At 38.6% G+C, this 14,956-nt stretch overlaps 1 long non-coding RNA gene across 1 annotated transcript in view; it reads right to left on the reverse strand.

The window, feature by feature from the left end:
* The window catches only part of LOC133093606 (uncharacterized), a 145,905-nt gene that overhangs the window by 128,768 nt on the left and 2,181 nt on the right, over nt 1-14,956 (reverse strand). The gene's annotated exons all lie outside the window — the stretch shown is intronic.

The raw sequence follows: 14,956 nt of genomic DNA on the forward strand, positions 1-14,956 counted from the left end.
AGCACAGAGAAGGGACGTGGGGGCTGAGGCTGAGGATCGTCTGAACTTTAAAAGAATTTGAAAAAGAGTGGATGTGTGTATGTGTATAACTGAATCACTGTGCTGCACACCTGAAACTAACACAACATTGTAAATTGACTATACTCCAGTGTAACATAAAAATTAAATTAAAAATAAATAAATAAAGCCCTGGGGGTTATGGCAGCACATGTTGCATTATTCACCGTCTCTCCTCTCCAAGGCACACTCTTGGTGGGTGAGAAACTGGACAAAAATGAATGTGTGTCAAACTTCTTCACTGTAGAACCCTTTCTTCAAGTTAAAGTTGATGGAAAGGCCCAACCCAAAGAAGAGTCTAAATCAGATTTACTCCATACTCTGGACCCAGAGGCTCCAAGAGAGCTTATTGGGTCCTCTGGGCTTACAGAGGCATGCTTTGTGCACTCCTAGAAAGTGCCACATCTAAACAAATTCCACATCTCAGAATCAGTGTTGGTATTATTCACACCGTTCTGGCTAACGTCATGACATATGTGGTAAAGCCTCACTAATTTTGAATAATGATGCTAATATGACTCAGAAACAAAACTAAATTACAGGCGTTTTGTTAACAAAATGCAATTTTATTACTCTCGAGTAGAGAGTGTTTTATAAACTGAGCTATAAATGGATATTATTAAGCTAAATGGAATAAGTTTATGTAAAATTATGGCTCACAATAGGCCTACATAATGTGGTGATGTATCACAAACATGTAAATCCTTTAGCATAAGAGAAATAATTGCTGTGGTTGAAAAATTGAAAGCAGAGCAAAAAGGGTCTAAGTCCTTAGTTTTCAAAGCTACTACTTGTAGTTTTAATTTTTCCTTAAATATAAGACCCTGAGGAATAAACGATAAAATAATTATTTCAATATTTACTTGAAACAAATGAACAGTACAGAATTATTGAAAATCTCAATTGAAAATGGTGAGGGGTAAAGTACCATCGTACATATAGGTCTAGGTCCTTGATGATACTCGAAAACAAGGACTGAGTGAAACAAGGTCAAATGATGTATATGGGTGCAGAACTCTTCAAAAATGTAATACGCTAAAGCAGAGCATCTCAGACTTTAATGCGCTTATGAATTGCTTGGGGATCATGTTAAAATCCAGATTCTGATTCCATAGGTCTGTGGGGGGACCTGGGATTCTGAATTTTCCATGAGATACCAGTACTGCAGGTCTGTGGACCACACTTGGAGTAAAAAAGTTCTTTAGTGCATTCAGACTTTGTGTGAGAAAGTTGAATAGATATAGTGGAACATTTTTGATTCTGCATATATTTTATGGGAAGAGGGAGAAAAGTTCAAAGATTATTTTATTGCACATTTTTGTACATATGATCTACCTTTACTAAGTAGGATGATCCTGTAATTGCCTGGCTTAAAAACTTTTTTTGAATAGTGTATTTTATTTAGGTAAATTTATTTCAATTCACTAATGTTGTTTAATCAGTGACCTTGTTTAAACGTGCTTTCAGAAAATGTGTTGTTTCACTTAAGAGTAAAGCCAGCCACTATGGAGAACAGTATGGAGGTTCCTTAAAAAACTAAAAATAGAGCTACCATATGATCCAGCAATCCCACTCTTGGGCATATATCTAGAGAAAACCATACTTTGAAAAGATACGTGCACCCCAATGTTCACTGCAGCACTATTTACAGTAGCCAAGACATGGAAACAACCTAAGTGTCCACTGACAGATGAATGGATAAAGAAGATGTGGTACATATATACAATGGCATATTACTCAGCCATAAAAAAGTGAAATAATGCCATCAGCAGCAACATGGGTGGACCTAGAGATTATCATACTAAGTGAAGTAAGTCAGACAGAGAAAGACAAATATCATATGATATCACTTATATGTGGAATCTAAAAAAATGATACAAATGAACTTATTTACAAAACAGAAACTGACACAGACTTAGAAAACAAACATATGGTTACCGGGGGGAAATGGGGGAGGAGGGTTAAATTAGGAGGTGGGATTGACATATACACACTACTATACATAAAATAGATAATCAACAAGGACCTACTGTATAGCACAGGGAACTCTACTTAATACTCTGTAATAACCTATATGGGAAAAGAATCTGAAAAAGAATAGATATACGTATAACTAAATAACTTGGTTATACACCTGAAACTAACACAACATTGTAAATCAAATAAACTCCAATATAAACAGTAAATAAAAAAGAAAAAATAAAGAGTAAAGCCAGCAATTGCTCTTCAGACTCACAGACTTATAGAATTTTAGGTTGAGCAGGTTATTAGAATGTGTATCATCCAAAACCCTGTTTTTCCTATAAGGAGATAGAGATGCTGGTTATAACTCACAGGAAGGTTTAGTTCCTTTATCTTTAGTCTTTCTTTGAATTTTTCAAGGAAAATGTGAGCCTCAGTGCCCGTTGAATTTAAACTCAAATGTTGTTTATCTTGCGTACTTATGCTTATTAAAATAGTCATCAGATATTTGTAAGTGTAACAGTATAGAAACCACTTTACTATTTTTCAGATCCTTAAAATATGTGCCTTGAACTGTGTTAGGATGAGCAGTTTAAAGGTGTAACATCCAACTGCTTCATCTTGGCTGTCCCTGTTTATGTCTGGGGCCCATATGAACCCTTGTCCCCAAACAGATTTAACAGAATGGCCATCTCGCCCTAGAAAGAAATGTGTTTCGGGGAGCTGTAATGCAGATTCAGGATCACAGGCTTACACAGCCTCTGATTATTTTCCATACAGGGTGCTGAACAGCCCCAGTAATCTGTGAAATATGCAAAAGGCATGCTCTTCAGCTCCAGCCACTTGCCACTTAGCCCCGTGAGCTAGCTGGGCTCCAATTCAGGTAATTGCATCCTGTCTGCTCAAATTTCCTTTGCAATTTCAATCAGATCTGTTATCCTCCTTAGCATGGCTGCCCAGAATGATAGTTCAGGATTCCCTTACAGCTGCTAAACAGCTGTTGCGTTCAACCCAAGAGGTGACTACATTTCAGTGGTGGGTAAAATGATTCCTTGTTATTCCTTTTCTGCATCACAGAGGCATTCTGAGGCTTAATTAAGATGTGTACAGCTTCCGAGGTGCAAGTTAGAGCAAAGATGGTAGACGTTCATTATTAAGCATTTTTAAAGAGTTCTGCACCTGCCTTCACCTCAAAGTGGAATCTGGGCATGATATGTTCCTTATACTATGATATATCCGGTATAAATTTAATAAGAAAATTATTGTCAGAAACTGGCATTGATTGAATTATACAATATGTTACCTCTTTTTATCACTTTAAATGATCTGTAGTATTAACGAGGCAAACTTCTCACTTAAAACTGCATTAACGAACTTTTCATTGATGTTCCATATTACTAACTGCAGACATTGCAAAGGTATCGATCTATTTTGTCCATCATTTCCCCAATTTTTCCATATGACTTTCTTTGCATGCACCTTGCTCATGAAAATATGCTGCATCAAAAATGAACTATCCCCAAATTTAGTGGCTTTAACAACCATCACTTTATTATATCTTATGATTTCGTTGATCAGGAATTTGGTAATAGCTCATCTGGGAAATTCTTCTGCTGCACGTGATGTTGACTAGGGTCACCTGGTGGTCGGACTGCTCTGGAAGTCTAAGAGAGCTTTGTTTACATGCTCAGTACTTGGTCAGAGTTCTCTAACTCTGACAAGGTTGGGCTCAGCTGAGTCCCTCTCCATTTAGTCTCTGGCCTCGTCATTGGTCTCTCCAGCAGGGAGTCCAACTATCTCATGAAGACCTAGGACTTGACGAGCCTGAGACAGAAGTTGCCAGTTCTCTTAAAGTCTGGACCTAGAAAAGGCACGGTATCACTTTAATTTTCCTTTCTTGGTCAAAGCCGTCAGAGGCCAAGCCAGATTCAAGGGAAGGGAAAATAAGTCCACCTCTTCATGAGAAGAATGTAAACGAAGTATGAGCATCTTTAATCCACCGCACTGACCATTTTAATAATAGTGCTCTTACCCATGGTAGTTTCAAAGAGATCTGCGTTTTCCCCCAGGACACCTCTACAATTAAACTCCCAGACATTCAGACATAAAGATAGACTCGGTATCAACCTCTTGGCTTTAACAATGGCCTAAAAGACCTCTGGAAACATAGCCAAAGCAGGTATTTCCTCAGCATCAGCATCTGTAAGAGGTGCTAACCACGATACTTCCTGTTTCTGCTCTCTAAAGAATGCAGTACCACTCCCCCAAACCATCACTTCAAAAAAACTTGGAAATAGTTTTAATTGTTTCAAGTGTATTTACACATAGAATACTAAAAATAAAAACAAACCACACACACACACACACACACACACAAAACTTGCAGTGGAAATAGGTCAGATATTATGCTTTCTATTTTGCTGCTGAGGAACTTGAAATAGAGAGAGAGGGAGGTGATTTGCTGAAAAGTCTCCAGGTAATGAGTAATGGGTCACTCAGTCCAGGACTCTATCTACTTCACTCTAAATTCTTTCTCTCCATTAAGATTTGACTTGTAACCTAAAAATCCTTGATGAGGTTCAAGGTTTCTGACTTCACTACAGTGGAAATGTTTTTGCAAGAGAGCAAAGTCGTTCTCAAGTAAAGATTCCCATTTTCATTGAGAAACATCTAAGTTGGAACAAACAGCTGCTGCTGTGCCTACTTTACTTGCTTTTCTAAGTGTGGAGTATGGGAGTCTTGTATGACTGAAGAATGTGTTGTTTGCTTCGTTTGGCCACATCACAGCCAAAGATGCAAGACCATTCCAGTCCCCTGGATTTTCTCTTCATAAGCAAAACGCATTGTCTGCACTATTCTTGCCCTTTTGTCTAATTCTGCTTATCCTTCTCAGTCTTGAAGAGTCAACTCAGTCCTCCCAACTGCTCTAAAAACACTTCTCCCACTCTTTCAGTCCACATTTTGCTCTTTCCCTTGAACTCAAAGAACTTCACCGTCTGGATCATGTGTTATCAGAAATCAATCATATTCATTCTTTTGCTCATTAAAGGTGACGTTACTAGTAATTGACAGAAACAGATCGTAAGCCCAGAACTAACTCCAAAAACAAGGTCTTGACCATTAGGCTATAACATCTTTGGACAATTGTACTATATGTATGCACTTCCATGTACGTGTATATGTGTGTGTATATAGTGAGGCAGGGAAATGTATGGTGACATTTATCTTTCAAATGTCATGTGCAGCAAAAGAAAGACACAGACAAGGAGCTGTGAGGTTTCAGATAGGAGCAAAATAACTTCATCTGAGGTAAGAATCCTGGCACTTGACACAGGCCTTACCAGGGGAATAGTGAGTAGTTTGGTTTAACATGAGAAAAGTGTAGGTGAGCGTGATGTGTAAGAATACAGCGGGACAAACAAAATATGCTAAGAAGTTTAAATGTAGTCAGATAGTCACTGCTAAGTTTTTAAAGGTGTTTAATGTGGGTTGACAAGATCAGATGTGAACTTTTAGAGGACTGATCTGTCAGCCTGGGTAGCAGATGGATTGGAGTAGGACCCTGTGGGTAATATGAGTTAAGCCTTGCTCTTTTAATTCCTTCCAAAGGCAATTATGAGTCTATGGCAACAGTCCAAGTAAAGCAAAGTAATAATAGTCTGACTTCAGTATAAACCTAATCTTGGCCTGTTTGTTTATAGTTTTAAGAATGCAATTCTTGAAACGTTAAGTATTAATAATAACAATAGTAAGTGACATTTCTGTGATATTCTCCTCCTTTCATTGGACCTTCACATATATTATCCATTGTATTTTAAATAGACCACTGACCGCACAAAGCTGAGGATCATAGACTAGCAATATGCTGAGGATATAGTTGCCATTCAAAATGTTTGGCTAACTTACTAACTAATCTATAAGCAGCTATTCTCCCTCTGTTCTTGGAGCCATTCTCCATGGTGCTTCCACTCACGGTTATCAAAGCATAACTAATTACAAAAATAATGATAATAATTTCAAGTAAGTTATTATTAATATTCAACATGAATCAAGCATTTTAAGCCCAATAATATAAGATATATATTATTATCCATAGCTTATACATAAAGAAACTGGGGCAGAGAAGGTTACATAAATATCCAGGCTTATATATCCATGAGGGATAGAGCTGGGATTCAAATGTAGGCACGATGACTCTAGAGCCTGTGTGTACTTAATCACCAACCTCCCAAATCTATCAATAGATTGTCTAGTCTTGGCTCCTGAGTTTCTATGAAATACGAGATCTTTCACTAAGGGCTGAAGGAAGAAAAGCTATATTGTAAAAAATATTTTTGGATACTCTAATCTAAATAGAGATATTTGGTGATGCATATCTATGTTTAAGATATAATTTAAGGACCATCTACCTTGCAAATCATGAGTTTAAACTTCATTGTATTCTACTAAGCTTAACATGTCTAATGGCACAAAGGGACCTTGAAAACAAGTAGATGGAAAGAATCCAAATTCCCTTATCCAAAACAAGACACAATTTCTAAATCCCCAACAGGTTTTCTCCCTCCTAGCAGCTGGCTGCCAGGAACAGAGCGAGTTCACCACAGCCCTGCACAAGATTTAATGGGGTAATTAAGAAGTGTGCTGAGATTTTGGCCCGGGACTTGGTTCTGTTTTTGTTCTGCAGATTTTGTGTTGGTGGAAGCCTTCAGGCAATCCACCATTTGTGCTTGGCAATGCCAGTGACACAAGTCAGTTCTTGGAATACAGTAAGGGACAACGGTACCGAGTGGGTAGCCAAGGTTTGGCAGCAACCTATAGAGGTTTGAGGGATGCTTTGGCTATGGTTAGTGTTCCTCTCAGATAACTCAGCAGCAAGTGGCAGGGGAAAATGGAACTGCCATTCCCCCAGTCTGCCCAGACTTTGTTTCCATTTTTTTTTTTTGGCTTATTCTTTCTGCATCTATATGAAGACTCTCTTTTAGAAGAAAGCTTCACAGGATATCACTAATCTTATATAAGTGAGAAATAGTATCTTTAGAGTATGTGAATGTATGAGTGAGATAGATCATCTTTCAAATGTTGGAGAACCATTTGCATTTCCTTTTCCATGAACTATCTGTTTGTCCCGTTAAGCAAAGATCCACAGACTTCTGTGGGGAGCTATGAAATGGGCTCCCACTTATGATGATTATGGAATTATAAATGCAAACAGCGATTTGTCAATATCTAATAAAAAATTTTAAGGGCTAATTCTCAACAATTCCACTCTTAAGTATGTATCTCACAGACAAACTCACATGTGTGCAACATGACATACTAATAAGACCTTCATTGCAACGTTATAGGTAAAGTTAAGGTAAGAAACAACATATATATTCATTAATAGTAACTGGTTAAATAAACTATGGGAGGAACATCTACTTCTAGCCATGATGCAGTAACTGGTATGAGCTAGCTCTCCAGCCATAAATACTAAAAGGCTAGACAAAATATATGAGGCAACATTTTTCAGCACTGGATAATGGACTATATAAGTTTGGGATTCCTGATCGCAGGGAAACTAAAAAGGTGAGGTGCAAATTGTCCAGCCTTCTCCCTGGGGATAATTTCCTGACTATGTACAGAGAGTTGGAGTCAAAGCAGGTCGTGGCAGTCCTTCTGAGTTGCAGAAGCAGAGATCAGAATTTGGAGAAGATGAGATGACTGAAATCTACAGCATGGGGTGTCAGAGATGAAGAGGGAGCTATGCTCACAGAGGGCTCCAAATAATCTACACAAAAGCTACATATACATTTATACAGGCAAAGAACAACTGGGAATTGAAATGAAAACCAGTACTATTTACAAAAGCATAAAAACTATGAAATACTTAGGTGTAAATATGTCAAATATGTACAATGTTTTTATTCTGAAAAGCACAAAACATTATTGAAACAAATCAAAGAATACTCTAAAAAACAAAGATATACCACAAAAATGGATTGGAAGGTTAATTTTGTTAAGATGTCAATTCTTCCATAATTGATAAATAGATTCAAAGCAATTCCAATCATGTAGAAGTGAACATGCTAAAATCTATACGGAAAAGCAAAGGAACTAAAATAGGCCAAACAATTTTCATAAAGAAGGACAAAGTAGGAAGTTTCACACTATCTAGTTTCAAGATTATTATAAAGCTACAGTAATCAAGATATAGATTAAATGAACACATAAGAGTCCAGAAACAGACACATACATGTATGCTCAATTGATTTTTGACAAAGGAGCTAAGACAATTCAATTTAGAAATGACTTTGGAACAATTTAATATCCATATTAAAAAAAAATAAGAAAGAAAAGAAAGTGAGTCCACAGCTCACACTAATATAAAATTTAACTCAAAGTGAATTAATTTTAAATATAAAACTTTTCACAATAACATAGGGGACAATGTTTGTTACTTTGTGTTAGACAAAAGATTTCTAAGATAAGACACAAAGAGCATAAGCCGTAATAGAAAAAAATGGATATATTATACATCATAAAAATTAAAATTAAAGCTCTTTGAAAGTCACTATGAAGAAGGTTAAAAGACAAGCCACAGACTGGGCAAAAAAATATTTGAAAAAGCACATCTGTATCAAGTACTGATACATGTAAATAATTATCACAACTCAATAGTAAACAAATAATCCAATTCAATTCAAGTGGGAAAGGGGAGTATTTTCAAAAAATGGTGCCAAATCAACTGCATATCCATATGGGGGAGGGGAGGAAATTGACTGTTATATTTTACCAGGTACAAAAATTAACTTGAAATGAGTTATAGACCTAAATGAAAAATCTAAATCTATAAAAAGCTTCTAGAAGAAAACATAAGGGAAAATCTTTGCAACCTAGAAGTAGGCAAAGATTTCTAAGCATATAAAAGAACAAAGAAAACAATTTTAGCAGATTAGACTTCATCAAAATTAATATCCTTTGCTCTTTGTAAGACATTATGCCAGAGAGAATTATGTCCCAACTTCCAACAAAAAATCCCATGCCTAAATCCCCAGGATGATTGTGAATACACTACCTTACATGACAAAGGGAACTTTGCAGTTCCTAAATTAGGTTAACAATCAACAGATCTTAAAATAGGCAGATTATCCTGAATTTCTGCAGAGACAAAGTGTAGTCACATGAGCCCTTAAAAGCTGAAGAGCAAGGCAGAAGGAAACTCAGAGAAATTTGAAGAGTGAGAATGATTTAATGTTGCTGGCCAGAAGATGGCTGGGGCCATCTGTCAAGGAAACAGGGACCTCAGTCCTACAACCACAAGAAACTGAATTCTGACAACCTTAGTGAACTTAGAAGCAGATTCTTCCCCAGAGCTTCTGGAAAGCTACACAGCCTTGTCAACACTTTGATGTTTTAAGACCCTCAGCGGAGAATCCAACCACACAGTGCCAGACTTACAACCTACAGATCTGTGAGATAATAAATGGGTCATGTTTTAAGTCATTCTGTTTATGGTCATTTGTTACACAGATAGAAAATTAACACAGACACCATTAAGAAAATGAAAAGGCAAGCCACAGACAGGGAGAAAATATTTGCAACGCATATATTAAACAAAGGACTTGTATCAAGAATACGTAAAGAACTCCTGCAATTACATAATAAGAAAACAAGCAACCCAATTTAAAATTTGAACAGACTATTTTATAGAGAGTTCATGAAAGATAATACGTAAATGCCCAATAAAACCATGAAAACATGTTCAATATCATGACTCACTAAGATTCATATTAAACACATGTTTACCCATTAGAATGGCTACAATTTAAAAGACTAGCCATACCAAGAGTTGGAGATCATGATACAAGTGGAATAGGTATACATTACTTGTAGGAAAGCAAAAAAGTACACTTTGGAAAATGGCTTGGCAGTTTCTTTAAAAGGTAAACACCTACCATGTGATCCTGCTATTCCATTCTCAGATATTTATCAAAGACAACTGAAAACATATGGCCGTACAAAAACTTGTATGCAAATATACATGGCAGATTTATTGATAATAGTCAAAACTAGGGAAGAAAACCTGAATGCCCATTGACAGGTGAATGGATTTTAATTTTGAAATTACATTATATCTATACAGTGGACTACTACTCAGCAATTAAAAAGTAATGGACTACTGATACATACAGCAAAATGGTTTAGTCTCAAAAGGGTGATACTACGTGAAGAAAGCCAGAAAAAAAAAAAAAGGAGTACGTCATGTAAGATTGTATTTACATGAAATTCTATGACATGCTAACAAATCTATAGTGACAGAAGCAGGTCAGTAGTCGCCTGGGCATGGGGATGGAGGAAGAGAAGGATGATAAAGCTGCATGAGGAACTTTAGGCTGATGGAAATATTTATTATCTTAATTGTGATGATGGCTTCACAGGTATATACATACATATGTCAAACTTTATCATAATTGTACACTTTAAACATTTGCAATTATTGTACTTCAGTTATGTCTCCATAAAGCAGTTTAAACAATTATATGGCCCACAAAGCACATCTTGCAGCCAGAGAGGCCTGGCTGTGGTCCAGCAGTTTGAATTCTCAGAATATGATAAAAGTCAGGAGGACACAGATAATCAAGATTTTGTCACAGAATGATCCAAGTTGGGGTACCTCTGAGAAGCAGGTGGGGAAAGGGGCACCTCTTCTTCTCTGCCTGTATGGATAATTTGAGGGAAATTAGCCTCCTAAAGAACTGTTGTGCTGTGGCCGATTCCCTCTACCCACCTTGTCCTGAGCCACTGAGCCTTAATCAGCTCACCAGCACTGGGCGCTGCAAAGCCATGGGGATTTCTCAAGTACAGGACTCAGTCCTTAGGCTTCTAGAAGACTATATCTGGGCCCCTGCTGTTATCAAGCATTGCCTTTGAGTTTGTTAGTGGTGGCTGATAGAATTAGCTAGAGTCACATCTCAGGGACTCCCTTGGTTTAAAAGCTAAAGGAAATTCCCTGAGGAATTTTCTAGCCAGCCCAGAGTAGCAAGAGGACTTTATCACATCTGGGAAAGAAAGAAAATTACTCTAATCACGTCTTTTGAATTTTTTATGCCAGAGCCTACTTAGAGGCCTTTGTATCTGCTGTTTCTGCCTGGCAGGGCTAGTTTCCCAGCTCAGGGCTCTCATGAAGGCATAGCTGATTGCTGAGTGGAAACCTAGGAACTGCCAGTGCCAGGGAGTATCTGCCCCTCCTGATAGAAGCACCACAGAAGAGCAAGCAGACCGACCTCCATCCCTCCTGCAGTATGCTTCAGGCCTGGTGCAGAGAGCAGCCAGCTGCAGCGACTTTGACCCTTCCTCCACTAACACAGGATCAGTGTCAGCTGGGAAAACGCAAGAGGACTTAATCTCCTCTCTGTCACTGGCAGCCAGGTCAGCAGGTACCTCAGATAAGGGTCCTCATGTGACATCATTCCTGTTTGCCTCAAGACATCCTCCTCATAATCCTTATTCTCCAGAAAAAGCATCTCATTGCATCTTGAGTAGGATAAGTCATTTAACCTCTCAGTTCCTCATTTTCCTGTTATTTACTCATTCATTTATTCAATAAATGGTTAATGGGTATCTGCTTTGGATAGGTCACTCAGGTATGATTGGTAGGTATCAAGACTAAAATCTAGAACTGCTAGAAACCAGAACAATGATTTCTTTATGTTATTAAAATTATAAACTGTCATTTTTGAACCACTCTTATGCACCATCTATCTGTGTTACAGACATGATTTCCTCCCTCACAATGCAAGTTAGATATTATAGTAAGCATTTTACAGTTGGCAAAACAAAGGTTAAGGAATTCATCCAAGCTATCAGCTTAATAATTTCAACACAAATTTAGAAATATCTCAAACCCATGCACCTTCCACTCTATCAGGCATCTCCGTTGGTTACTCAGCCTGTTTCAAGTGGTTTTAATATGGTGATGTTTCCTTATTTATAGCACTTCTGCAAACGTGTTCACATTTTTTCTCTAGAACACTTACGGGAGCATTATAACAGTAAGGTGACATCCGGCCACACAGGCCCTTGGAGGATTCCCATGGTCCAGTTTTAGGTTCTCGGTTTTTAGGTTCAGAACTTGATTTTCTCCTTCATCAGAAACTAGTACTCTAAATGCACAGGAACCTGATGTATGAATAAGAATTCTAATTCATTATTTAAAAGGCTAAGCAGGGCCAGAAAACAGAGAGGAATATTGACTATAATGACTCATGCATTCCACAAATATTTATTGTATACTAGGTGCCAGTGTGGTTCTAGACGGTGGGGATAAGCCAGTAAATATGAGCAGCAAAGTCCCTGCTGCCATGGTGATTACAGTGTCAGTCGTGATGATTCAGATTGCTAGTTGGGAGGAAAACAGTTACACAAGCCATGGGCCATTCAGCTTTGAGTAGGCAGAGTTTCAGGTGTCTAACAATTGAGAGCCAACTGTTGAGTTTTCAGTTATTTTGTGAGCTGGTTGATGTCAAGTTGGTAGCTAAAAATCAGCCACGATCGGTATATTTATGTCATGGAAATTGGCAAACTTCAAATCAGAGCGCCTCTTCCTCCCTCCTTGAGAGCTGGTTGTTAAAGATTTACTGGCCCATCATTGAGTAGAGGAGCAAAAGACCGGATACAGAGACCAGAGAGAGACTGTGACTTCTTTGGATTCTAGAGCCTGTAGTGAAGTTTGAGGGTTATTAGAATACAGGTGGTAGTAAAAGTCTTGGGATAAATACACTAGCCTAGGGGAGAGTGATAAAAGCAGAAGATTGAGAAAAGAGCTTAAAACACACACACAACAACAACAAGGAATGGTTAGGGGAGAAGCAAAGAAAAAACAAAAAGGCCCCAAAGAGATTTGAATGCATCAGGTTTGAAGTATCAGGAAGGAGCTTCACAAGGGAAAGTGTAATAAGACATTTCCAGAAGGAAGTGTTTCACTTTGCTATGTTAATCTTTTTAAATTATAGTCTAGGGCTTCCCTGGTGGCGCAGTGGTTGAGAATCTGCCTGCCAATGCAGGGGACACGGGTTCGAGCCCTGGTCTGGGAAGATCCCACATGCCGCGGAGCAACTAGGCCCGTGAGCCACAACTACTGAGCCTGCGCGTCTGGAGCCTGTGCTCCCAACAAGAGAGGCCGCGATAGTGAGAGGCCCGCGCACCACGATGAAGAGTGGCCCCCGCTTGCCGCAACTAGAGAAAGCCCTTGCACAGAAACGAAGACCCAACACAGCCAAAAATAAATAAATTAATTAATTAATTAAAAAATAAAAATAAATTATAGTCTAAAGTTTAGAAAGTGTCCAGGAATTTTGGTGGCTGGGGTGAGGTGAATCGTTGATACCCCTGGACAAAGCACTTTCAAAGAGTAACGGGGAATGAAGTTATTAGATGCATAAAAGTACAAAGTAGATGGGGATGGAAGTGCAAATAAAAAGGATGATATACCAGAGAGCTCATGACTGGTGATGGGAAGCCCCTCCCTTCTGGGAAGGGGAGAGCTGGATATTCTTTTTCCAAGACTCACCTCTTGGACCCTCATTTTCTTTTCTTCATGCAGAAAATACTCTCTGTTAGCACATTCCTTCTTTACATGGAGGATGAAGAAAGCAACAGCTTTAGCTCTGCTAAGCAACCATACTCTCCCGAGATTGATGAGGCTCAAATCACTGAACGTGGAAGTTCAACTATTTATCATTTAGGGTAGGTTTTTCTACAGATGGCTAATTTCATTTCCCGCATGTTGAATTTTTCCTAGCTCTCTGCTTGGAAGGTAATCTAAATTTCATGCTTAGGGAGTGCCTTGCTCTTACCCATGAACGTATGCTCCAAGAGGGAATATTTTCTCTGCTCATTTTTAACTCATAAAAGATGCATCAGGCTTGGGGCTGGGGAGGAAGAAGAGTATGACACTTATATTGTCTGTTTGGCAGTAGTCATCCCATCCCCATCTCAGAGGAGCTGCCTCATCTACATGTACACTGGGAGGGATGGTCAGCTCTGTACCACGATATTCTACTAGCCAGGTCTCAGCTGGACGGGGCTGGAGATGGACAACCACTCAAAATCTGCACAGAGACAGTGCCTTGCTGGCTCAAAAAGACAAGCTACAGTAATCAGATTCCCTCTATCTGAAACTTCCCTCTGGGACCCTCTGGGACTAAGCGTAGGCAGAGGAGATGAAAGACCATATGGTTCCTGAGAGACAGAGTAAGGTTACCACTGAGCCTCATAAGAACTGGAACTTAGAACAAAAAAGTCAGAAACCAAGAACAAAGTCAATCCAAAGATAATATACTCAAGACCTCAGTTCATGACAACGAAAGAGCCCTAATGAACATACACATGGATTTTATCCAAGACACTATCTCTTCATGATTGCAACTTGATGTCCTCAACAAATATTTATCAAACACCCACTCTATAGCAGACATAGAAACTAAGACTCTATCTTCACCATCCTCAAATAGTTCTCAGAGTAGGAAAAGGAAAAGAAAACCCTGTGTTAAGGGTTCACTGCAAAAGGGAGAAAAGGAAAATTAGAAACAGCAGCTAAAGTCATGCGGTTTGGGGGTAGAGCATTTCTGCAATAATTGAAGGGCAGCTTGATTTTCTATCAGCAAACCAAGGGCAGCTCGGACTCCCATGTCTGACCACAGGGTACTTGTGGTTTATCTGTGTTTATAATCATTGGTTCATCACTTCAGATAGTGTACACATTTTAGCCCACTTGACAGACTGATTGGTTTCTAGCTGCTACAGAGCCATCGTCTGTCCACTACCTCTGAGTTTTACCAAGAGGGATATATTGATTTGGCTTGGCTAATTCCTATAAAATGCAAACATATTTTTCTTCATCAAGAGCCCCAAACCAAGTCACAAGAATAACGCACAGACCGGAGGCACCCAGATT

This window comes from Eubalaena glacialis, chromosome 1 (assembly GCF_028564815.1).
Source record: "Eubalaena glacialis isolate mEubGla1 chromosome 1, mEubGla1.1.hap2.+ XY, whole genome shotgun sequence".
Lineage (NCBI taxonomy): Eukaryota > Metazoa > Chordata > Mammalia > Artiodactyla > Balaenidae > Eubalaena > Eubalaena glacialis.